This window comes from Lepidochelys kempii, chromosome 12 (assembly GCF_965140285.1).
Source record: "Lepidochelys kempii isolate rLepKem1 chromosome 12, rLepKem1.hap1, whole genome shotgun sequence".
NCBI classification, from domain to species: domain Eukaryota; kingdom Metazoa; phylum Chordata; order Testudines; family Cheloniidae; genus Lepidochelys; species Lepidochelys kempii.
The window spans coordinates 1,184,299-1,208,137 of NC_136391.1; the positions used below are offsets into that span (position 1 = coordinate 1,184,299).

Genomic DNA, 23,839 nt, shown 5'->3' on the forward strand with positions numbered 1-23,839 from the left:
CCTACCCCTACCCTCCAGAGTATCTACCTCTCCTCCCAGTTTAGTGTCATCTGCAAACTTGCTGAGGGTGCAATCCACACCATCCTCCAGATCATTTATGAAGTTATTGAACAAAACTGGCCCCAGGACCGACCCTTGGGGCACTCCACTTGATACCAGCTGCCAACTAGACATGGAGCCATTGATCACTACCCGTTGAGCCCGACAATCTAGCCAACTTTCTGTTCACCTTATCGTCCATTCATCTAGCCCATACTTCTTTAACTTGCTGGCAAGAATACTGTGGAAGACCGTGTCAAAAGCTTTGCTAAAGTCAAGTCCACTGCTTTCCCCTCATCCACAGAGCCAGTTATCTCGTCATAGAAGGCAATTAGATGAGTCAGGCATGACTTGCCCTTGGTGAATCCATGCTGACTGTTCCTGATCACTTTCCTCTCCTTTAAGTGCTTCAGAATTGATTCCTTGAGGACCTGCTCCATGATTTTTCCAGGGACTGAGGTGAGGCTGACTGGCCTGTAGTTCCTAGGATCCTCCTTCTTCCCCTTTTTAAAGATGGGCACTACATTCACCTTTTTCTAGTTGTCTGGGACTTCCCCCGATCACCATGAGTTTTCATAGATAATGGCCAATGGCTCTGCAATCATATCCGCCAACTCCTTTAGCACTCTCGGATGCAGTGCATCCGGCCCCATGGACTTGTGCTTGTCCAGCTTTTCTGAATAGTCCCGAACCACTTCTTTCTCCACAGAGGGCTGGTCACCTCCTCCCCATGCTGTGCTGCCCAGTGCAGTAGTCTGGGAGCTCACCTTGTTCATGAAGACAGAGGCAAAAAAAGCATTGAGTACATTTGCTTTTTCCACATCCTCTGTCACTAGGTTGCCTCCCTCATTCAGTAAGGGGCCCACACTTTCCTTGACTTTCTTCTTGTTGCTAACATACCTGAAGAAACCCTTCTTGTTACTCTTAACATCTCTTGCTAGCTGCACCTCCAGGTGTGATTTGGCCTTCCTGATTTCACTCCTGCATGCCCGAGCAATACCTTTATACTCTTCCCTGGTCGTTTGTCCAATCTTTCACTTCTTATAAGCTTCTTTTTTGTGTTTAAGATCAGCAAGGATTTCACTGTTAAGCCAAGCTGGTCGTCTGCCATATTTACTATTCTTTCTGCACATCGGGATGGTTTCTCCCTGTAACCTCAATAAGGATTCTTTAAAATACAGCCAACTCTCCTGGACTCCTTTCCCCCTCATGTTATTCTCCCAGGGGATCCTGCCCATCAGTTCCCTGAGGGAGTCAAAGTCTGCTTTTCTGAAGTCCAGGGTCCGTATTCTGCTTCTCTCCTTTCTTCCCTGTGTCAGGATCCTGAACTCGACCATCTCATGGTCACTACCTCCCAGGTTCCCATCCACCTTTGCTTCCCCTACTAATTCTTCCCGGTTTGTGAGCAGCAGGTCAAGAAGAGCTTTGCCCCTAGTTGGTTCCTCCAGCACTTGCACCAGGAAATTGTCCCCTACACTTTCCAAAAGCTTCCTGGATTGTCTGTGCACCGCTGTGTTGCTCTCCCAGCAGATATCAGGGTGATTGAAGTCTCCCATGAGAACTAGGGCCTGCGATCTAGTAACTTCCATGAGTTGCTGGAAGAAAGCCTCGTCCACCTCATCCCCCTGGTCCGGTGGTCTATAGCAGATTCCCACCACCACATTACCCTTGTTGCTCACACTTCTAAACTTAATCCAGAGACTCAGGTTTTTCTGCAGTTTCATACTTGAGCTCTGAGCAGTCATACTGCTCCCTTACATACAGTGCAACTCCCCCACCTTTTCTGCCCTGCCTCTCCTTCCTCAACAGTTTATATCCATCCATGACAGTACTCCAGTCATGCGAGTTATCCCACCAAGTCTCTGTTATTCCAATCACATCCTAATTTCTGACGGTGCCAGGACTTCCAGTTCTCCCTGCTTCTTTCCCAGGCTTCTTGCATTTGTGTATAGGCACTTGAGATAACTCGCTGATCGTCCCTCTTTCTCAGTATGAGGCAGGACCCCTCCCCTCTCGCATGCTCCTGCTCGTGCTTCCTCCTGATATCCCACTTCCCCACTTACCTCAGGGCTTTGGTCTCCTTCCCCTGGTGAACCTAGTTTAAAGCCCTCCTCACTAGGTTAGCCAGCTTACTTGTGAAGATGCTCTTCCCTCATCTGGCTCTTAATCTGAAGGCTGAAGTTACAATTCCCTGTTCGGGTGCTTGGGGCTCCTCTTCAACAGTACAGCACACAGTCCGCTTAAGCCCCCACCCAGTAATCTGGGGAAACTAACCAGGGCCACTGGGTGCCTCTAAGAGGCAGTACTTTCCCCACTCACCAGCACTGAGTGGAGAAAAGAAACTTTAACAAAAAGGAGGAAAATCACCTTGTCTTAACTTTAGAAAACACCACAATCAGGATTCATAACACGACACTATGAGCAAAACACCCGCCCACAGTACGCTGGGCGGTGTCCTTTTGCCTCGGGCTCTGAAATCCAGAGACCAAAAGCTCTTTGGAAGTGCCCCTCTCCTCACTGCACCTCACTCCCAGCTGCTGTCCTGGGTCAATGAAAACCCAGAGATCACCTCTCACCTCCTGGGGGGAAAGCCCCTTTCTCCCTCCCCTGTCTGCCCACATTGCCGGTCACTTGCCATTCCACCCTGTCACTGCTCTGCTGCCCACCCTCTCCCCTCTGGGATGTCTTGCGGTCCCACTAAGAGCGGTGCAGGCTCCCTAAAAGCAGCGGCCACCGGAGCCCGAACAGTAGCCCCATCCCTTCCTCTTGACTCCACGCACCTGCATCACCCCTTCTCCCCAAGGCCCCACTCCTGCGCTGACTCTTCCCCTTAAGACCCTGCCTCCCGATCACTGCTCTCCGCCCCCTCCCCACCCTCCCTCGTCCCTACGGTCATTACAAAGTGGTAAGGCAGAGCCCTTCCATTTCTAAAAGTCCTGGGGCGTTGTGCCCCCCTGTTCATGCACCCCTGGGTCCCGGCGCTTCACACAGCTCTCACTGATCTCAGCTGTTAGCGAGGGAGCCTCACGGCTCGCGCAGACTCGGCAGTTTCCTGCCTGAGAGACACTGTCCCAAAGCAGGACTAACGCTTAGACCTGGTTCTTGGGGATTTCAGATCTGTTGATCTGCATGAAGACTCTCCATTGAGTCTCAGTCAGCTCTGGTATCGGACAGAGAAGAACAAGAGGGTCAAATGACCATTTGACCGGGAACCCTTCAGAAGAACCCACCCCACCAAGGACCAACACTTGTCTCCTCCCGCTCTCAGCTCCACTGAGAAGTTTTGGGGGATCACGCCTCACCTTTCTCACCCTAGGGGCCTGGGAGAGCAGCCATAGCCAGGTGCCCCAGTGGTGCAATTGGTTAGCCCGCAGCACTTATAGGGCAGTGCTGAGAGGAGCTATGCTGAGGTTGTGAGTTCAAGCCTCACCTGGAGCACTGTTTTTTATTAACCAAATGGCTTCACCCACTTGTTTGTTTGGCCCTGTGGAGTGTAGAATGCCAGCCCAGGGGACATTGAGGATGGGGGAGGACTCAAAAATGCCCCCTTCAATTATTCCCTCCCCTCCAGAGTGCAGGTCAGAATCTACAATCCTTTCTCCCCCACCAGCCGCTGTGCCAGGATCCCTCAAACAGAGCCTCGAGTCCTGCAGGATCCTTGACGCCTGGGGAGGGAGAGGAGCAAGGTAGCCATTTTGTTAGAGGGCTTTCTCTTCCCTTGCCCTCTTCCCCAGTTCTTGTCATGCAAGCAGCAAGCAGCAAAAGACCAGAAATCCGAAGTGCAGACAATGCGATGTTTCCTGGGGTTAGTTTCCAAGGAAGCATATTCTGAAGCCCTTCACACCACTGGGGCTTATCTCTATACACTGATAGACTCTGTTCCCCAGTGTTCCCTTCCCAGCTCCGACACTGCAAAGCGTTTACCCCGCGTCCCCCTTCCCGGCTCCGACGCTGCAGAGCCTTGCCTGTGTCTCTCTTCCCTGTTCCCATTCCCCCACTTGGCAAACATGATTCCAATTTCCATTTCCACTTCCTGTTTGACTCCAGATTATATGGTAATATTCTCAGTTATACCTTAACTAATCATTTTACTGAAATGTAATTAACCAATCCTAATATATTGTAACATAATTCTCTAACCAATTATATCCCACTACACTAATGAACTTACACATAGCAAAATTAATTATACAACAGTCAGAAACAATTAGAGAACCAGACAGATTGACAACAGAAAAGTGGGGGCCATAAAGATAAAAGATATTGAAATGAGGGTTTCACAACCGCAACCATTGAGAAGGGATTTCTTGCCAGACAGGAGGCTCTCTTAAGATCTGTTTCTGTATCTGGTGGTGATGGGCACTATCAGGACAGGATCATCTTCCTAACCGCCCAATACCACCGTATTTCAATGGGACGGGTTGGGGATGTGAGGATGTGACTGTTCGCGTCCCAGTTTATGGCTGCCCCTGCAGCTTAGCCAAAGGCCTTAGCCTAAGAACCCAGCCTCAGACTCTCCTTGGCAGAGAAGGCCCGCACACAGGCAGACTGTGATTTTGATTCATTGTTTTGCACCCCGTAACTAGCTAAGTGATGAAAACACACAGTAAAAATACACAGTGATAAAAAAAAGCCTGTACTCTTAAAGTATAGGCTTTACAGGCGGGCCTGAATATCTCTATTCTAACAAGGATCGTTTGGGAAATTAGCCTTTGCTGACAAGGTTTGTCTCTGTTCCTATTTCACCTTCTGGTGTTATGCAGAGGGATCTTTGGCATATTTTTGCGAGCTTAATAACTATCTCCGAAACTTTATTTACTCAAACTTCAAAATTGGTGTCACCTGATTTTTGCATCGCCCTGTGAAAAAACAGCGGACACATGGGGCTTTCTACAGGGCGTCATGATGCTAAAGTTGGGGAATTCAATCGCTGTACTCGTGTGTGGGGGGGTGTTTCTCCACAGCTGACTCAGAGCTTCCAGCCTCGGGCTGCCCCTGCCTCACTGCCAGGCACCCCGGGCTGTTAGCTGCATCCACTGTCCTTGCCAGGGGTCCCGGCTGAACCCTGCGGGTGACTCTGCAGGTGGAGAAGGTGCTGTGTAGCGATGTAGAGCAGGTGCAGGAAGGAGCCGGGGTCACTATTCAAATTCTGAATTGCACAATTTTCCAAAGTTGGGAGTGTCCAAAACCAATTCTAACGGGAAGGCGAATGCAGAGCAGTTACACTGGAGGGGCCCAGACCTGCAGTGGGGGCACAGTGGAAATTAATAATGGGCAGATCATTTGTTAAATTAGTCGTCACTGACAAGATTTGTCTCTGTTCTTATCTCACGTTATGGTGTTATTTAGAGGAATCGGTACATATTTTTACTGTAGTAATTAAACCCTTAACTTTATTTAATCGAGCCAAAAACTTTGCGTCACTTATTTTTTCTCTCTCCTAGCAGGAATGAATTGAATTTTGTGACATTCTGGAAAGTGCAGAGAGACTAACTGTGGGGAATTCAGTCTCTGTGTTTGTGAGCTGATGTTTTCCTCTCACAGTTCCATTTGCATGGAAATCCTAAGAGGGATCTAAGGGCTGGTGTACGCTGGACACTTAACTGGCAGAGCTACGTGTCTCAGGGTGTGAAAAATCCACACCCCCAAACCAATAGAGTTAAGCTGACCTAAGCCCTGGTTAGATAGAGCTAAATAGAAGGAAAAATTGTTCCGTCAATGTAACTATTACAGCAATGGGAAAACCCCTCCACTCGCTGTAGCAACTGTCTACTCCAAAGCGCTATCGCAGTGTCACAAGAAGTGTAGACAACCTCAGAGTGAGACCAGATCTGGCTCCAGTTCACATGCTGCAGCACTAAGATTGCAGTAGTCATAACATTCTTGTGCTTCCATCGTTGGCAGGATTTGAACCTGCATGGGGTGACCCCAATGGAATTCAAGTCTATCACCTTAACCACTCGGCCACAACTACGTGATGTATGGCTATTTCACTACACTATGATTCAGTTCTCACGGAATTGTCACTTCAAATTGCTCAGATCCACTTCCCCAGCACAATCACGGCTGTGCATTAGTGTAAGCGTGTCCATGGCTGAACAGCAAGAATTCCTGCCCTTTTCCCTTCCAGCTGGAGCACGATGAGAGTGTGTTTGTGTTAACGACATTGCTGTAGATCATTGTTCATTCCCCAAATTGACAATTCAGACAGTCCCTTTCCTAGTCAAATCTCCAGCACATCATTCCAATAGCAGGGGTCAGGATTTCTCTGGGGCATGGACATTTTTCAGGGGGTTGGTGCGTGAACTCAGCCTTGCATTCCATCCTTGATGTTTCATGGACTAACAAGAGCAGCATAAAGAAAGAGCCGAGCCAATATCTCCCTGTCAGTGATGCAGGGGGCCACATCCCCTCTGTCTGACCATTGCCTTTGCCGGAGGGAAGGGTTCACTGGAGTTAAATGCCCTGGCTCAGAAAAGACCTTAGAAACAGTTAGGTCACAACAAGCCCACCTCACAAAGTGGTCGAGTAGTTAAAACAATAGCCTGCTAATCTTTTGTCATCCTTGTGGGCAGGAGCTGCAGACGCCCTCTAAAAGTCTGGGGGCCACAGGCACAAAAACTGTGGCCCATCCCTTCCCCCTGAGCTCCCACTCTCCCCCCAAGATCCCAACCCCACATCGCCCCATCTCCCCAAGACCCTGCCCTCCACCTGCTCCTCTCTACCCTCTCCTGCAGTCCCTTTTCCTTAGTGCTGGTAAAGAGTTGGAGGGCATAGTCCCCCCACCTTTAAAAGTTGGGTGTCAGGCCCCACTCCATCCTCCACCCATTCCAGCACCTCTGCTTCTGGGACTATTTTATTCTCCCCCATCTCTCTCAACCAACCATTTCCGTCCTTCAGCTCAGTGACAGTCCCACACTCTTTGCTTCCTACACACAAAGATTCACACACAGACCTTGCAAGGAAAACCTCCCCAAGGAGTCAGAAGCACCTGAAGTGCTGGCAAATCAAGGAGAACTGACAGTGGCACCCAGAGAGTTTCCCCAGCAGATGAAGGGGATCCCCTGCTGCCCAGGGTCACCAATTGTAGAGAAGAACCAATTGGGTTTGCTTTTGGGAAGCTGCCAGGAATCAGATCTAAAATCATTTTTCAGTCTGAGATACGGTTACAGCATCCACAACCCCAGTGTCACAACTCTTGAAATCGCTTGGTCCTTATATTTTACCAGCCACAGAACTAAAGGGATTTGAAATAAACCCCTGTTCAGAGTAAATGAGGAGTGAGGGATCTTGGGGCTTTTCATTTCTTAGCCTCTGACACCATGACGTGGCCATTTCAGTTTACTCCTTATAACAGTGCTCAGCACCCGTCGATCCTGCAGCCTCGGCCTGTCGATCCCGATCTCTAGCCCACTAAAAGTCCAGCAGCACAGCGGGGCTCAGAGGCTGCCTGCCTGCCCTGATCCTGGGACCCTCCCAGACCAGGCTGGCTGCTGGCACATCTCTGCAGCCCATGGGGAAAGGGGAGGATGATGCAGCTCCACGCGCTGCCCCCACCCCCAGAACTGTCCCCGCAGCTCCCATTGGCTTGGAACTGGCCAATAAGAGCTGTAGGGGCAGAGCTGCAGGTGCGGGCAGCACATGGAGACCTGCTGCCCCCCTCCCTCCCAGGGGCCGCACGCACAGAGATGCCAGCAGCCAGCTGCTGACTGGGAGCCACCTGTGGTAAGCGGCTCCCAGCAGGAGCCTGCACCCCAACCCCCAGCCCGGCGCTCCCTCCAGACCCCACACCCCAACACTCTGCCCCAGACCAGAACCCCTCCTGCACCCAAATTCCCCCCCCGAGCCTCCACCCCACAGCCCCTCCTACACCCCAATGTTGCCGGCACCCAGTGCCAGAGGCAAGCAACAGCAGGGATTCGTTGCCCGGTGTGCATCACCCAATAATCACAGCGGGATGGAGAAGCAGAAAAGTTTATTTGAAGCTTCAAAGAAGGTACAGGGAGAATAGAATCTCAAATCCTGCATACAGAGCAGGAAGTTACACAGGCTTTTATTCATCCTTTCTTCGACATACTTATCCAAGAGCAAGCTGCCCTAAGTATCCATATAGCCAGCCAATCCAGTTACCAGCTAGTTCCCTTGTTCTCTGTACCATCTGTTAAACCATACATAAAGCTGCTTTATTCAACATAGTTCTTCCATATCTGCCCTGTTTGGCCTTGGTTAGTTTCAGGCAGTCTGACTCTGCAACATATTGTTGCAGATCCTCAGCATAACTGCTGCGAGTGCTTCCAGGCGGGGGGCCAAGGATACTTGGGCCTAGTGCGAGGGGGCTTCATCGACACTCGTAGTCTTCCATCCCCTCGAGTTACCTAGTGGCCATGCCCAGTGTCCCCAACACCAACACTCTGCCCCAGCCCGGAGCCCCCTCCTGCACCAAGCTCCCTCCCAGAGCCTGCAGCCCTCATTCCCTCACTCCCCGACACTCTGCCCCAGACGTGCAGGCTGCTAGGCATCAGCTTTGGTAACAGCACATCAGTCTCTATGTGTCCCTGTGGTGCAAGGGGTCAGCTCGATCGGCTGTTAACCGAGAGGTGGTTCGAGCCCACCCAGGGAGGACGATAAGCCTGGGCTACTTCCTTGCTCCTCAAGACCTGCTGGAAGCCTCAAAGGCCCTTTTTTCCCACCTCAAAACCATCCCTCTTGGCCTCAGCGGTTTCAGCTGGTGGCCCTCAGATTGCGCTGGATGCGACCCAGAAACCCATCTCCCAGCAGCCATGCCAGAGGTTCGGGCTTAATCCTCAAGGCCAAGTGCAAAACGTTCAGCCAGGAACATTTCACTCCCTTCCCACCCAAGCAGCAAGGGAGAAATGGACGAGACGCGCCAGTTCGAAGACGCCTCCCTCCCACTTCCCTGTTGGCTGTGCAAAGCTCTTGGCCTGCCTCATGCCTCGTCAGGGAAGTGCGGCCATGCTGCCCCAGACTGAGTCCCGGCAGCAGCCTGGCCTGCCTTGGCTGATGGAGTGCAGAGCCCCGTGACTCAATGGCAGGTTGAGTCAGGAGCCTCGGCTCTTTCCCTAGACAGCCACACAGACCTGCCCAGAGCTGCCCAGCGTCCCGAGAGCCTCCCTCGTGTTCTCCTGCAGCAGCCACCTGCCGGTGCGGGTGGGAGAAGGGGACGAGGAAGCACGGCTGTCTCAGGCCGGGACAGGAGCCCTCACCACACGCAGGCCTCTTGCCTTCAGCCCAGACAGCCAGAGGTGCCAGGGAGCTCCCTGGCAGGCCCCCGCCTCAGCCACCTCTGGCCTCATGGCCTAGGCTCTTGGCACTCTGCTGGTTGCTGCCTCACGTGAAGGCCCAGAGCAAAAAGAAACAAGTGCATCCCTAGCAGAGGATGGTTTCGATTCCCCGACATCTGGGTTATGGGCCCAGCACGCTGCCGCTGTGCCACTCTGCTGTGCCTTCAACCACAGCCCCCAGCATCTGGATTTAGGGGCACATTAACCTTTTGTGGGCCCTGGTGCCAAGCATATTTGTGGGCCCCTATGTCGACACTGTGGGCTCCGAGCATGGGTCTGGTGTGGCAGGGCCATTGGTGCCCTAGTGTCCCCGGTCCTGAATCTCAGAGACATTTTTCATTTTGATCACACACCTCTACATGACTAGCTGCATTGCCATACACAGCTCCCTCAGCCCCCAGTTCTTCTCACTGAGCTCTACCCATGTGGGTTTACCAGTGTCCACAGTGAACAGAACTTTCAGAGTGATCAGGGAAGCTCCCCACAGATTTATCTCCTTCCTCATTCAGACCTTCTATAGCCACGTCTCCAGTGCCACCCCATGTCACCAGTCACTGTGTGTGCTCCCACTCTCAGCTCAAAGATCCAAAGCCAGCAGATGCCTGGTCAGTTCTGACAAATCCCTTCCCCAGCACCCATCCTGCCATTCGAGCAAGCCCCTTGCAAACACCATTTCCCCAAAGTGAGGACTTAGCCCTTGGGAATCTGAACACACCAGCCTTTCTCCCTCTGCTCCCGTCTACAAGCTAGTCTACTGCCTGGTCCCCACCACCTCTCCCCATGCTTGTTTCCTTTCTACTTTGGACATGCTCCCCAACCAGCTGGGACTATTCTCCCACTGCAAGGCTCACCTGCTTTCTCATTCCCTGATCCCCTTGACATTCCTTTCCTATGGGTGACCTCTGTTCCTTGAGGTTAATTCCAGTTTCTTTATCTGCTTTAGCTTAATGGCCCCCAATAGTCACAGAGCCACCTGCAGCTTCTCTGACTATAGCCATGGGGCCAATTGTCAGAGGCCAGCCTTAGATAGCCGCAGCTACTAGTCAAGGGAGGGGTGGCAATTCCAAGGCTGAGCATGCTTGAACCTTGCAACGGCAGCACTAGGACCTCTAAATCCTCAGCACTGGCCCTAGGCAGCTGCAGACTCTGCAGTTAAGCGCTTCCCTCCTCTAGGCCATGGCTTTAAGTGCCTGAGATGCCCATCACCTGCAGCAGAGGCCACCAATTCCCACGCACCCTCAGCTGGCATGTAGTCGTGCAGAAAGTGCAGCCTGGATGATTTTGGAGGCTGGGGTACCAGGAAGTTCCCATCCCTGAGCAGCAGCTCTGCAAAAAGCTCACATGTCCCCCCTCCGCTCTGGGACCAGGGCCAGTTCTGCAGCGCTGTGAGAGGAGAGGAAGCGAGTGTTATGGGCCCCGTCTGAGCTCGGGCCTGGCACGATGGAGCCATTGGTGCCACGGTGAATCCGGTCCTGTCCGGACTAGCACCTTGCAAGCTCTAGCGTGGGCAGCAGATCTGCAGGCAGCACAGTCTTAGTAACAGCAGACAGGTCTCTAGGTGTCTCTGTGGCGCAATGGGTCAGCGCGTTCGGCTGTTAACCGAGAGGATGGTGGTTCGAGCCCACCCAGGGACGCTAGTAACCTTGTGCTATTTCCTTGCTCCTTAAGATGTGCTGGGCGCCTCAAAGGCCCCTTTTTGCCACCTCAAAGCCATCCCTCTTGGCCTCAGGGGGTTCAGCTGGTTGTTCGAAGAGTGCGCTGGGTGCGAATCAGAAACGCATCTCCCAGCAGCCACGCCGGGCACTCGGCCTTAATCCTCAAGGTCGAGGGCTAAACCTTCAGCCGGGAATGTTTGGTCCCTTCCTACCTCCACCAAGCAGCAAGGGAGAAACGGACGAGACGTGCCAGCTCGAAGACGCCTCCCCTCCTACTTCCCTGTTGGCTGCACAAAGCTCTTGGTGTGTCTCATGCCTCGTCAGGGAAGCGCGGCCATGCTGAGTCCCGGCTGCAGCCTGGCCCGCCCCGGCTGATGGAGTGCAGAGCCCCGCGAGTCAACGGCAGGTCGAGTCAGGGCCGCATAACCCGCTCTTTCCGTGCTCCGGGGCTGGGGAGCCTGGGGCCGCACAGCCCACTCTGGGGCTGGGGGGAAGCCTCGGGGCACAAGCCTCTGGCGGGAGCTGGCTGCTGCAGTGGAACCCAGGGTGTCTCTAGAAGAACTTTTGGAGCTGACCGGGGGAAAACGCCTTTGATAACAGCTAGCTCACGTTTAAACTGACTTTTTTAAAACCATTTTTATCACACTAACTAACCCTTGAATCCTAGTGTCACCCCCCATAAAATGACTTCAGCCTTGTATTTTACCCAGGGTAAAACTAAACATCCCTTCAGGTACAATGGAGTGGAGATCAATCCCTTTTCAGAGTTAATGCACATGAAAGAACCATGTTATGTTTCATCCTGTATGTCCTGGTCCCATCGCCTTTCCCTCCTCTCCGTTACAAGTTGTGGTGTTTTGCACAGAAACTTTATTTCCTCAGAGAGACCTGGGAACAAGGGCTGCCTGCTACACGGTACCAGATAAACACCTTTAATAGGAGTCAGCCGTCCCTGTCAGGAAATCATCTCCCACCTTCAGTTCAGTGATACCTGAATTGTTCCTTCTCCCGGTGGAGCCCAAGGATTGAAAGCAGCAAAATCAAACTCCTCTGTACGAAGCAGGAACACTCAGCTCTTTCTTCCTGCTGCTGCTGTTAGTCCATGAAACAATAAGGCTGGAACGCAAGGCTGAGTTCACGCACCAGCGCCCTGAGACATTTCAGTGCCCCAGAGAAAACTTGACTCCTGCTATTGGAATCCCTGAATGGCTGGAGATTTGAATGGGAAAGGGACTGTGTGAATGGTCAAAGTTGGAAATGAACAGTCTACAGCAATGGCATTAACACAAACACACTCTCATCGTGCTCCAGCCAGATGGGAAATGGGCAGGAATTCTTGCTCTTCAGCCTGGACACAGGTGCAGAATGACACAGTAGTGAGTGTGCTGGGGGAGCTGGTCTGGGCAAACAACGGGAAGTGAGAACTCGCAGAGTACAGAACTATAATGTAGTGAGAAAAACTGAAAAGTCAGTTAAGGCGATGGACTAGAAATCCACTCGGGTCCCCCTGCGCAGGTTCGAATCCTGCCGACTACAGAAGCTTTAGCATGATCTCTTTGTTGCAAGGTCAGTGTCTGAGCATCCACAGTGCCTACGGGACCCAGAGCTGGTCTCACTCTTAGGGCTTGTCTCTATGTGCCGGTGGATCGATGCGTGGCAATCAATCCACTGGGGCGGGGGGGAGTAGTCGATTTAGTGGGTCTAGCGAAGTCCTGTTAAATCGACCCCTGATCGCTCTCCCGTGGACTCCGGTACGCCACCGGAAGGAGAAGCACAAGGTAAGTCATAAGATAAACTTTCCCGTTGACCCAGCACGGCGCAGACACCGCAATAAGTCGATCTAAGCTACATCAACTCCAGCTCCATTATTCACGTAGCTGGAGTTACGTAACTTAGGTCGACTGAGCCCCGTAATGTAGACCTGCCCGTAGGCTGTCTGCACTTAAAACATGGCTGTAGGACATTGGAGTAGACAGTTGCTACGTTGATCGGAGGCATTTTCCCATCTCCGAAGTAGCCAGGTGGAGAGAAGAATTCTTCCATCCACCTAGCGCTATCCACGCCAGGGCTTTGGTCAGCTGAACGACATCGGTTAGGAGGGTGGATTTCTCACACCCGGAGAGACGTAGCTCTGCCCGTTAAGTGTCCAGAGTACATCAGCCCTTAGATCTCTCTGAGCATTTCAGTGCGTGCAATGAACCGTGATAGGAAAACATCAACTCACAAACACAGAGACTGAATTCCCCACATTTAATCTCACTGCATTTTCCAGAAAGTCACAAAATCCAGTTCATTCTTGCTAGGACAGAGAAACATTAAGTGACACTAATTCTTAGGCTTGAGTAAATAAAGTTATGGGTTTAATTAATATAGTGAAAATGAGGGCTGTCGATTAATTGCAGTTAACTCAAATCTACAATCGCAAATTCAAATCTACATCATAAGCAAAACTCCCACCCCAGAGTACGCTGGGCAGTGTCCTTCTCCTCAGTTTCTCCCCTTGCTGTGTGACAGTCCCATCCAATGTTCCTTTAACAGACCCCCCCCGCGCGCTTCTTCCCCTAACCCCCACTCCCCACTCCCCACGGTCAGCAAACCCGAGGGGTGGGGGAGGGAGGGGAAGGCATCAAGTGATACCTCAGCTTCTGCTGCTGCCACTCCCTCAACTGGCTCTCAGTTTGCCCTGTTCCCTCTGCGTCACTGCCACTCCACGGCATTGTTGTTTCGCTGCTGCTGGGAGCTCCCGTGTCGCCCCTTCCCCTGCCATCACCCGCCTGTCTCCCGCGTCGTCCCTTCCCCTGCCATCACCCGCCTGTCTCCCGCGTCGTCCCTTCCCCTGCCATCACCCGCCTGTCTCCCGCGTCGCTCCTTCCCCTGCCATCACCCGCCCGTCTCCCGCGTCGCTCCTTCCCCTGCCATCACCCGCCCGTCTCCCGCGTCGCCCCTTCCCCTGCCATCACCCGCCCGTCTCCCGCGTCGCTCCTTCCCCTGCCATCACCCGCCCGTCTCCCGCGTCGCTCCTTCCCCTGCCATCACCCGCCCGTCTCCCGCGTCGCTCCTTCCCCTGCCATCACCCGCCCGTCTCCTGCGTCGCTCCTTCCCCTGCCATCACCCGCCTGTCTCCCGCGTCGCTCCTTCCCCTGCCATCACCCGCCTGTCTCCCGCGTCGCTCCTTCCCCTGCCATCACCCGCCTGTCTCCCGCGTCGCCCCTTACCCTGCCATCACCCGCCTGTCTCCCGCGTCGCCCCTTACCCTGCCATCACCCGCCTGTCTCCCGCGTCGTCCCTTCCCCTGCCATCACCCGCCTGTCTCCCGCGTCGTCCCTTCCCCTGCCATCACCCGCCTGTCTCCCGCGTCGTCCCTTCCCCTGCCATCACCCGCCTGTCTCCCGCGTCGCTCCTTCCCCTGCCATCACCCGCCTGTCTCCCGCGTCGCTCCTTCCCCTGCCATCACCCGCCCGTCTCCCGCGTCGCTCCTTCCCCTGCCATCACCCGCCCGTCTCCCGCGTCGCTCCTTCCCCTGCCATCACCCGCCTGTCTCCCGCGTCGCTCCTTCCCCTGCCATCACCCGCCTGTCTCCCGCGTCGCTCCTTCCCCTGCCATCACCCGCCCGTCTCCCGCGTCGCTCCTTCCCCTGCCATCACCCGCCCGTCTCCCGCGTCGCTCCTTCCCCTGCCATCACCCGCCCGTCTCCCGCGTCGCTCCTTCCCCTGCCATCACCCGCCCGTCTCCCGCGTCGCTCCTTCCCCTGCCATCACCCGCCCGTCTCCCGCGTCGCTCCTTCCCCTGCCATCACCCGCCTGTCTCCCGCGTCGCTCCTTCCCCTGCCATCACCCGCCTGTCTCCCGCGTCGCCCCTTCCCCTGCCATCACCCGCCTGTCTCCCGCGTCGTCCCTTCCCCTGCCATCACCCGCCTGTCTCCCGCGTCGTCCCTTCCCCTGCCATCACCCGCCCGTCTCCCGCGTCGTCCCTTCCCCTGCCATCACCCGCCTGTCTCCCGCGTCGCTCCTTCCCCTGCCATCACCCGCCTGTCTCCCGCGTCGCTCCTTCCCCTGCCATCACCCGCCTGTCTCCCGCGTCGCTCCTTCCCCTGCCATCACCCGCCTGTCTCCCGCGTCGCTCCTTCCCCTGCCATCACCCGCCTGTCTCCCGCGTCGCTCCTTCCCCTGCCATCACCCGCCTGTCTCCCGCGTCGTCCCTTTCCCTGCCATCACCCGCCTGTCTCCCGCGTCGCCCCTTACCCTGCCATCACCCGCCTGTCTCCCGCGTCGCCCCTTACCCTGCCATCACCCGCCTGTCTCCCGCGTCGCCCTTTACCCTGCCATCACCCGCCTGTCTCCCGCGTCGTCCCTTCCCCTGCCATCACCCGCCCGTCTCCCGCGTCGCTCCTTCCCCTGCCATCACCCGCCCGTCTCCCGCGTCGCTCCTTCCCCTGCCATCACCCGCCCGTCTCCCGCGTCGCCCCTTCCCCTGCCATCACCCGCCCGTCTCCCGCGTCGCTCCTTCCCCTGCCATCACCCGCCCGTCTCCCGCGTCGCTCCTTCCCCTGCCATCACCCGCCCGTCTCCCGCGTCGCTCCTTCCCCTGCCATCACCCGCCCGTCTCCCGCGTCGCTCCTTCCCCTGCCATCACCCGCCCGTCTCCTGCGTCGCTCCTTCCCCTGCCATCACCCGCCTGTCTCCCGCGTCGCTCCTTCCCCTGCCATCACCCGCCTGTCTCCCGCGTCGCTCCTTCCCCTGCCATCACCCGCCTGTCTCCCGCGTCGCTCCTTCCCCTGCCATCACCCGCCTGTCTCCCGCGTCGCCCCTTACCCTGCCATCACCCGCCTGTCTCCCGCGTCGCCCCTTACCCTGCCATCACCCGCCTGTCTCCCGCGTCGTCCCTTCCCCTGCCATCACCCGCCTGTCTCCCGCGTCGTCCCTTCCCCTGCCATCACCCGCCTGTCTCCCGCGTCGTCCCTTCCCCTGCCATCACCCGCCTGTCTCCCGCGTCGCTCCTTCCCCTGCCATCACCCGCCTGTCTCCCGCGTCGCTCCTTCCCCTGCCATCACCCGCCCGTCTCCCGCGTCGCTCCTTCCCCTGCCATCACCCGCCCGTCTCCTGCGTCGCTCCTTCCCCTGCCATCACCCGCCCGTCTCCCGCGTCGCTCCTTCCCCTGCCATCACCCGCCTGTCTCCCGCGTCGCTCCTTCCCCTGCCATCACCCGCCTGTCTCCCGCGTCGCTCCTTCCCCTGCCATCACCCGCCCGTCTCCCGCGTCGCTCCTTCCCCTGCCATCACCCGCCCGTCTCCCGCGTCGCTCCTTCCCCTGCCATCACCCGCCCGTCTCCCGCGTCGCTCCTTCCCCTGCCATCACCCGCCCGTCTCCCGCGTCGCTCCTTCCCCTGCCATCACCCGCCCGTCTCCCGCGTCGCTCCTTCCCCTGCCATCACCCGCCTGTCTCCCGCGTCGCTCCTTCCCCTGCCATCACCCGCCTGTCTCCCGCGTCGCCCCTTCCCCTGCCATCACCCGCCTGTCTCCCGCGTCGTCCCTTCCCCTGCCATCACCCGCCTGTCTCCCGCGTCGTCCCTTCCCCTGCCATCACCCGCCCGTCTCCCGCGTCGTCCCTTCCCCTGCCATCACCCGCCTGTCTCCCGCGTCGCTCCTTCCCCTGCCATCACCCGCCTGTCTCCCGCGTCGCTCCTTCCCCTGCCATCACCCGCCTGTCTCCCGCGTCGCTCCTTCCCCTGCCATCACCCGCCTGTCTCCCGCGTCGCTCCTTCCCCTGCCATCACCCGCCTGTCTCCCGCGTCGCTCCTTCCCCTGCCATCACCCGCCTGTCTCCCGCGTCGTCCCTTTCCCTGCCATCACCCGCCTGTCTCCCGCGTCGCCCCTTACCCTGCCATCACCCGCCTGTCTCCCGCGTCGCTCCTTCCCCTGCCATCACCCGCCTGTCTCCCGCGTCGCTCCTTCCCCTGCCATCACCCGCCTGTCTCCCGCGTCGCTCCTTCCCCTGCCATCACCCGCCTGTCTCCCGCGTCGTCCCTTTCCCTGCCATCACCCGCCTGTCTCCCGCGTCGCCCCTTACCCTGCCATCACCCGCCTGTCTCCCGCGTCGCCCCTTACCCTGCCATCACCCGCCTGTCTCCCGCATCGCCCTTTACCCTGCCATCACCCGCCTGTCTCCCGCGTCGTCCCTTCCCCTGCCATCACCCGCCTGTCTCCCGCATCGCCCTTTACCCTGCCATCACCCGCCTGTCTCCCGCATCGCCCCTTACCCTGCCATCACCCGCCTGTCTCCCGCATCGCCCTTTACCCTGCCATCACCCGCCTGTCTCCCGCGTCGTCCCTTCCCCTGCCATCACCCGCCTGTCTCCCGCATCGCCCCTTACCCTGCCGTCGCCTGCCTGTCTCCCGCATCGCCCCTTCCCCTGCCATCACCCACCCGTCTCCCGCGTCGCCCCTTCTCCCGCCGTCGCCCACCTGTCTCCCGCATCGCCCCTTACCCTGCCCTCGCCCGCCCATCTCCCGCGTCAACCCTTCCCCTGCCATCACCCGCCTGTCTCCCACGTCGGCCCTTCCCCTGCCATCACCCGCCCATCTCCCGCGTTGCCCCTTCCCCTGCCATCACCCACCCATCTCCCGCGTTGCCCCTTCCCCTGCCATCACCCGCCTGTCTCCTGCAGCCTTTGCACGGCCACGTAATGGGGGAACCTCGCTACAACTGCATAGTGGGCAGCCTCTTTCATTGCAACACCAGGGGTGGGGCATGAACCACCAGCTGGGGGAGACTAACCCCTTGCCCCGCCCCTGCCACTTGAGGCCCCGCCCCTTCCACAAACCCCGCTGGAGCCCAGAGCCGGCCCCCCACTGCAGCAGCCAGCTCCTGCCAGAGGCTTGTGCCCCCAGGCTTCCTCCCAGGCCCAGAGTGGGCTGCACAGCCCCAGCTGCCCCAGCCCCGGAGCACCGGGAGGGTGGGTTACGCAGCCCTGACTCGACCTGCCATTGAGTCGCAGGGCTCTGCTCTCCGTCAGCTGGGGCAGGCCAGGCTGTGGCTGGGACTCAAGATGGGGCAGCATGGTCGCCCTTCCCTGGTGAGCCATGAGACATGCCAAGGGCTGTGTGCAGCCAACAGGGAAGTGGGAGGGAAGCGTCTTCGAGCTGGTGCGTCTCATCCGTTTCTCCCTTCCCTTCTCCTTGGGGGGAGGTGGGAAGGGAGTGAAACGTTCCAGGCTGAAGGTTTTGTGCTCGGCCTTAAGGATTAACCCTGAGCCCCCGGCCCGGCTGCTGGGAGATGGGCTTCTGAGTTGCATGCAGCGCACTCTGAGGGCCACCAGCTGAAACCACTGAGGCCAAGAGGGACGGTTTTGACTTGGAAAAAAGGGGCCTTTGAGGCTCCTAGCAAAAAGGTCTTGAGGAGCAAGGAAGTAGCACAGGCTTATCACCGTCCCTGAGTGGGCTCGAACCACCATCCTCTCGGTTAAGAGCCAAACGCACTGGCCCATTGGGCCACAGAGAGACATAGATACAAGCCTGTAGTGAGTGCAAAAGTCCCTAGCACAAAGGTCTCCCAGCTCCAGCACTCACCTGCGGCGGGAAGCAGAGCGCCGGGGCCGGGAGCCGGTGGAGGAGATCGGGCCGGGGGCCGGGCTGCTCAGCTTCCCACCACGGCCGGTGAGTGCGGGCTGGGGCGGTTTTCCCTTTCCCCAACCCCACCTCCCGAGCAACACGGCTGGGTCCAGGGCAAGGGAAGCAGAGTGGGCTGCTCCCCGCCCCCCGCTAATGCCTGTGGGGCCCCCAAAAGTGCCCCCACAGCTCCTGCCTCCCAGACCGTGGGGGGAGGGGGAGGCCTGGGGCCCCACACAGCCCCCCAGAGGGCGGGCTGCGTAGGGCACTCAAATGGCTCGGGACAGCCCTGAATGTGGTCATGTGGTTTTCCCAAACACAGGCTTGATTCTCTTTCCCTGTTACTAGAAGGTCTCATTGGCTCTCTGCCCCCGCACAGCTGGGGAGTGGGGACGTGTGGCCTTTTCCCCCAGCAGAAGGGTGATGCCTGCCTAGCGAGTGAGGGTCGGTTTGGGGGACCCCGCACTCCGGGCAGGCTAAGTGCAGATCTCTGCCCTTCACTCAGCCAAGAAGGAATGTTTTTCGCTAACATCCCAAGTGGGCAAGTCTGTCCCCGCAGAGCAGCCCATGCTCCGCACTCCCTGAGCCCCGGGGAGAAGGGACCTTCTGCGGCTGGAATCCCGCCTGGCTGGTGCCTTGAACTCGGGGTGAGCTGACACGAGAAAAGGAAGTGAGCGAGCTCGGCGCTCTCCGGCGCCACCTGCTGGAGAGCAGAGGGAATTGAGTGAGCGACATCCTGGCAAACCTGGTGGCTGAACTTTGTGACTTTTCCTCACCCATAACTATTTCACATTTGGGGACAATGTATACCTTCAAATCAGCGGCACTGCGATGGGTACCCACATGGCCCCACAGTATGCCAGCATGTTTATGGCTGACTTAGAACAACGCTTCCTCAGCTCTCGTCCCCTAATGCCCCTACTCTACTTGCGCTATATTGCTGACATCTTCATCATCTGGACTCCAGCGAAAGATTACTGAATTGAAATGAATTGGAATTAATTTGCAAACTGGATACAATTAACTTAGGCTTGAATAGAGACTTTGGGAGTGGATGGGTCATTACACAAAGTAAAACTATTTCCCCATGTTTATCCCCTTCCTTCCGCAGATGTTTTTGTCAACTGCTGGAAATGGCCCATCTTGATTATCACTACAAAAGGTTTCCCCTCTCCCCGACTCCCCCCGCCTCCTGCTGGTAATAGCTCACCTGTGAGCTCACAGTGATCACTCTGCTTACTGTGTGTATGGTAAGATCCATTGTTTCATGTTCTCTGTGTATATAAATCTCCCCACTGTAATTTCCACTGAATGAATCCGATGAAGTGAGCTGTAGCTCACGAAAGCTTATGCTCAAATACACTGGTTAGTCCCTAAGGTGCCACAAGTCCTCCTTTTCATCCTGGCTAATTTAAATCTCACCTTGTTCTCTGCCTGCAGGCTGCCCTGGAGAGCTGGGGAGAGGCTGCTCCTTATTTGCATATTAAAAGCGGCAGTTTGGGGCCATTGCGGTGAAATGTGAGTAAGTTTTGGGGCTGGGACCCACCTGTCTAGTGCAGGCGGTGCGGAGCCTGGCTGAGCAGACCCTGCCCCTGGCAGGGTGCGTGGTCACCTTCAGCTGGGAGCACGTTGCCCAGCTTGGGGAACGTGCGCCAAGGGTTTGCAAACAGGTTAGGGAGAGATTGTGTGTGTGTTGGTTTCTTGCAGCATGGGGGCGGGGGCGGGAAGGGAGTGAAATGAAATGAAATGAAATGAAATGTGCCCAGCTGAAGGTTTTGCACTTGGCCTTGAGGATTAAGCCCAAGCCCCCGGCATGGCTGCTGGGAGATGGGTTTCTGACTCGCACCCAGCGCACTCTGCGGGCCACCAGCTGAACCCCCTGAGGCCAAGAGAGTCGGTTTGAGGTGGCAAAAAGGGGCCTTTGAGGCTCCCAGCACATCTTGAGGTGCAAGGAAATAGCACGAGGTTACCAGCGTCCCTGGGTGGGCTCAAACCACCATCCTCTCGGTTAACAGCCGAATGCACTGACCCATCGCGCCACAGAGACACCTAGAGACCTGTCTGCTGTTACCAAGGCTGTGCAGCCTGCAGATCTCCTGCCCACGCTAGAGCTTGCAAGGCGCTAGTCCGGACAGGACCGGATTCACCGTGGCACCAATGGCTCCACCGTGCCAGGCCCAAGCTCAGACGGGGCCCATAACACTCGCTTCCTCCCCTCTCGCAGCGCTGCCGAAGTGGAGCCTCGGAGCAGCAGGGATCCAGCCTGGGAGCTGAGAGCCCACGGGGCCCTGGGAGCTGCAGTTCCTTGGCCAGCTCCCTGCCTAGAGAGCCAGCCCTGGAGCAGGGAAGGAACTACACTTCCCAGCATTCCCTTGGCCACTATCCACAGGAAAGGGAGCGGGAGGGAATGGGGAAGCTGAGACCCCATGCGCTGCAGCTTGCTGTGAATGGGGAGCTGGCTGCTCGAAGGGGGTGGCGCTGTGAATGGGGAACAAGTGTGCCCAAGGAGTAGAAGGCTTTGGTCCGGATATCACCCTCAAAGACTTCCCCAGGCTGGATGAGGGATGCTGGTGTGACCTCGCCTGGCAGCCCCCAAAGGAGGAACTGGGTGGACTGAATGGACAGTGCCCCTCTCTGTCTGAAGCCAAGCAAGGGGGGGGTCAGTGGATCCCACAAGAAGTGAAAATGAAAAGTAAGGGAGGGGAGGCTCTACTCGAGGACCTGGGCAGCTGTAGATACAGTACCAGGCCCGTAGGAGGATTTCCATTCTTAGCCAGGGAAGCAGAAATTGGCTTTTCCTTTCTTGATTTATCCAATATTCAGAAAGGGAATCGAGCACCTGCCTTCCACATTTGAACATTCTCGAAACTCAGGAGTGCTCAAGCTCAATTTGGGCTGCTTGTTACTTCATTTCTCCCCAATCAAATATGCTGATCCACTGAAACGTGCTGTGGAAAAAGTAGGATAAAATTGAGCAACAAATGCTGGCATCTCCCCAGTGCTAACTCGGACTGGAATTGCTATTTTCAACAGCCATTCTCATTTGTTTTAGTTTTGATTGTTGAAAGGGAAGACAGTAATATTGCACTGGCAAATTCCCCACAGAAAGAAAGAGTGGAACAAGAGAATAACAAAAGCACCTCACTTTTTCCTCATTTATGTAGGACAGTCTTATCATATGGATCCAGATATCCTCCAATCACACAAGCTGAAAATTGTTCCACTTTACCGCAGTTCTGTAACCGTGCAGGGACCAGTCCCGTCTGTGTTCTGTGCACATCGAAAATTCCTCCTGTATTCAGAAGGGCCTTGCTTTTGTGACCACACTACCAGATATTTTCAGCCCTTGTAAGCGAAGCAGGTTTACATTTCGTAATTGGGCAGGAGGCCTCTCAGAAAAAGTTAGGTGTTGTAGAAGGTGTTGCTTATTCACTTCCTGTTACCATAGTAAACCAGTACAGCACAGAATGCGCTTTGCTCCCAGAGTCGAGAATGGGGTCCTTTGATTATGTATGCAGCCCATTAAAGATAATGAAAAGACTCCCACTCACTTCAACAAGCTTTGGACAGAACTGGTTATACACAGGGTAACTCCACTGTCTTCTCAGGGTCCTGGTCCCAGAGCGGAGGGGGGACATGTGAGCTTGTTGCAGAGCTGCTGCTCAGGGATGGGAACTTCCTGGTACCCCAGCCTCCAAAATCATCCAGGCTGCACTTTCTGCACGACTACGTGCTAGCTGAGGGGTGCGTGGGAACTGGTGGCCTCTGTTGCAGGTGATGCATCTCAGCTACTTAAAGCCATGGCCTAGAGGAGGGAAGCGCTTAACTGCAGAGTGTGAAGCTGCCTAGGGCCAGTGCTGAGGATTTAGAGGCCCTAGTGCCGCCGTTGCAAGGTTCAAGCATGCTCAGCCTTGGAATTGCCACCCCTCCCTTGACTAGTAGCTGCGGCTATCTAAGGCTGGCCTCTGACAATTGGCCCCATGGCTATAGTCAGAGAAGCTGCAGGTGGCTCTGTGACTATTGGGGGCCATAAAGCTAAAGCAGATAAAGAAACTGGAATTAACCTCAAGGAACAGAGGTCACCCATAGGAAAGGAATGTCAAGGGGATCAGGGAATGAGAAAGCAGGTGAGCCTTGCAGTGGGAGAATAGTCCCAGCTGGTTGGGGAGCATGTCCAAAGTAGAAAGGAAACAAGCATGGGGAGAGGTGGTGGGGACCAGGCAGTAGACTAGCCTGTAGACGGGAGCAGAGGGAGAAAGGCTGGTGTGTTCAGATTCCCAAGGGCTAAGTCCTCACTTTGGGGAAATGGTGTTTGCAAGGGGCTTGCTCGAATGGCAGGATGGGTGCTGGGGAAGGGATTTGTCAGAACTGACCAGGCATCTGCTGGCTTTGGATCTTTGAGCTGAGAGTGGGAGCACACACAGTGACTGGTGACATGGGGTGGCACTGGAGACGTGGCTATAGAAGGTCTGAATGAGGAAGGAGATAAATCTGTGGGGAGCTTCCCTGATCACTCTGAAAGTTCTGTTCACTGTGGACACTGGTAAACCCACATGGGTAGAGCTCAGTGAGAAGAACTGGGGGCTGAGGGAGCTGTGTATGGCAATGCAGCTAGTCATGTAGAGGTGTGTGATCAAAATGAAAAATGTCTCTGAGATTCAGGACCGGGGACACTAGGGCACCAATGGCCCTGCCACACCAGACCCATGCTCGGAGCCCACAGTGACGACATAGGGGCCCACAAATATGCTTGGCACCAGGGCCCACAAAAGGTTAATCTGCCCCTAAATCCAGATGCCAGGGGCTGTGGGTGAAGACCCAGCAGAGTGGCGCAGCGGCAGCGTGCTGGGCCCATAACCTACAAGTCAATAGATTGAAACCGTCCCCTGCTCGGGCTGCACTTGTTTCTTTTTGCTCTGGGCCTTCACGCGAGGCAGCGACCAGCAGAGCGCCAAGAGCCTTGGCCATGAGGCCAGAGGTGGCTGAGGCGGGGGCCTGCCAGAGAGCTCCCTGGCACCTCTGGCTCTGTGGTGAGGGCTCCTGTCCCAGCTGGAGGCAGCCGTGCTTCCTCGTCCGCTTCTCCCACCCGCACCGGCAGGCAGCTTCTGTGTAGAACAGGAGGGAGGCTCTCGGGACACTACACAGCTCTGTGCGGCTGTCAGGGGAAAGAGCCGACGCTCCCGACTTGACCTGCCATTGACTCGCGGGGCTCTGCGCTCTGTCAGCCGGGGTGGGCCAGG

General features: G+C 56.3%; 4 non-coding genes across 4 annotated transcripts; 2 read left to right on the top strand and 2 right to left on the bottom strand.

Annotated features, from left to right (window-relative positions):
* Positions 1-3,383: 3,383 nt before the first annotated feature.
* On the top strand, positions 3,384-3,477 carry TRNAI-UAU (transfer RNA isoleucine (anticodon UAU)). Its single transcript has 2 exons — positions 3,384-3,421; positions 3,442-3,477. It is a non-coding gene; the product is annotated as a tRNA-Ile (tRNA).
* Positions 3,478-5,931: 2,454 nt separating this feature from the next.
* On the bottom strand, positions 5,932-6,013 carry TRNAS-UGA (transfer RNA serine (anticodon UGA)). The gene has a single exon. It is a non-coding gene; the product is annotated as a tRNA-Ser (tRNA).
* A 4,888-nt stretch (positions 6,014-10,901) lies between these two features.
* Positions 10,902-10,975, top strand: TRNAN-GUU (transfer RNA asparagine (anticodon GUU)). The gene has a single exon. It is a non-coding gene; the product is annotated as a tRNA-Asn (tRNA).
* A 9,597-nt stretch (positions 10,976-20,572) lies between these two features.
* TRNAN-GUU (transfer RNA asparagine (anticodon GUU)) lies at positions 20,573-20,646 on the bottom strand. The gene has a single exon. It is a non-coding gene; the product is annotated as a tRNA-Asn (tRNA).
* Positions 20,647-23,839: the final 3,193 nt, after the last annotated feature.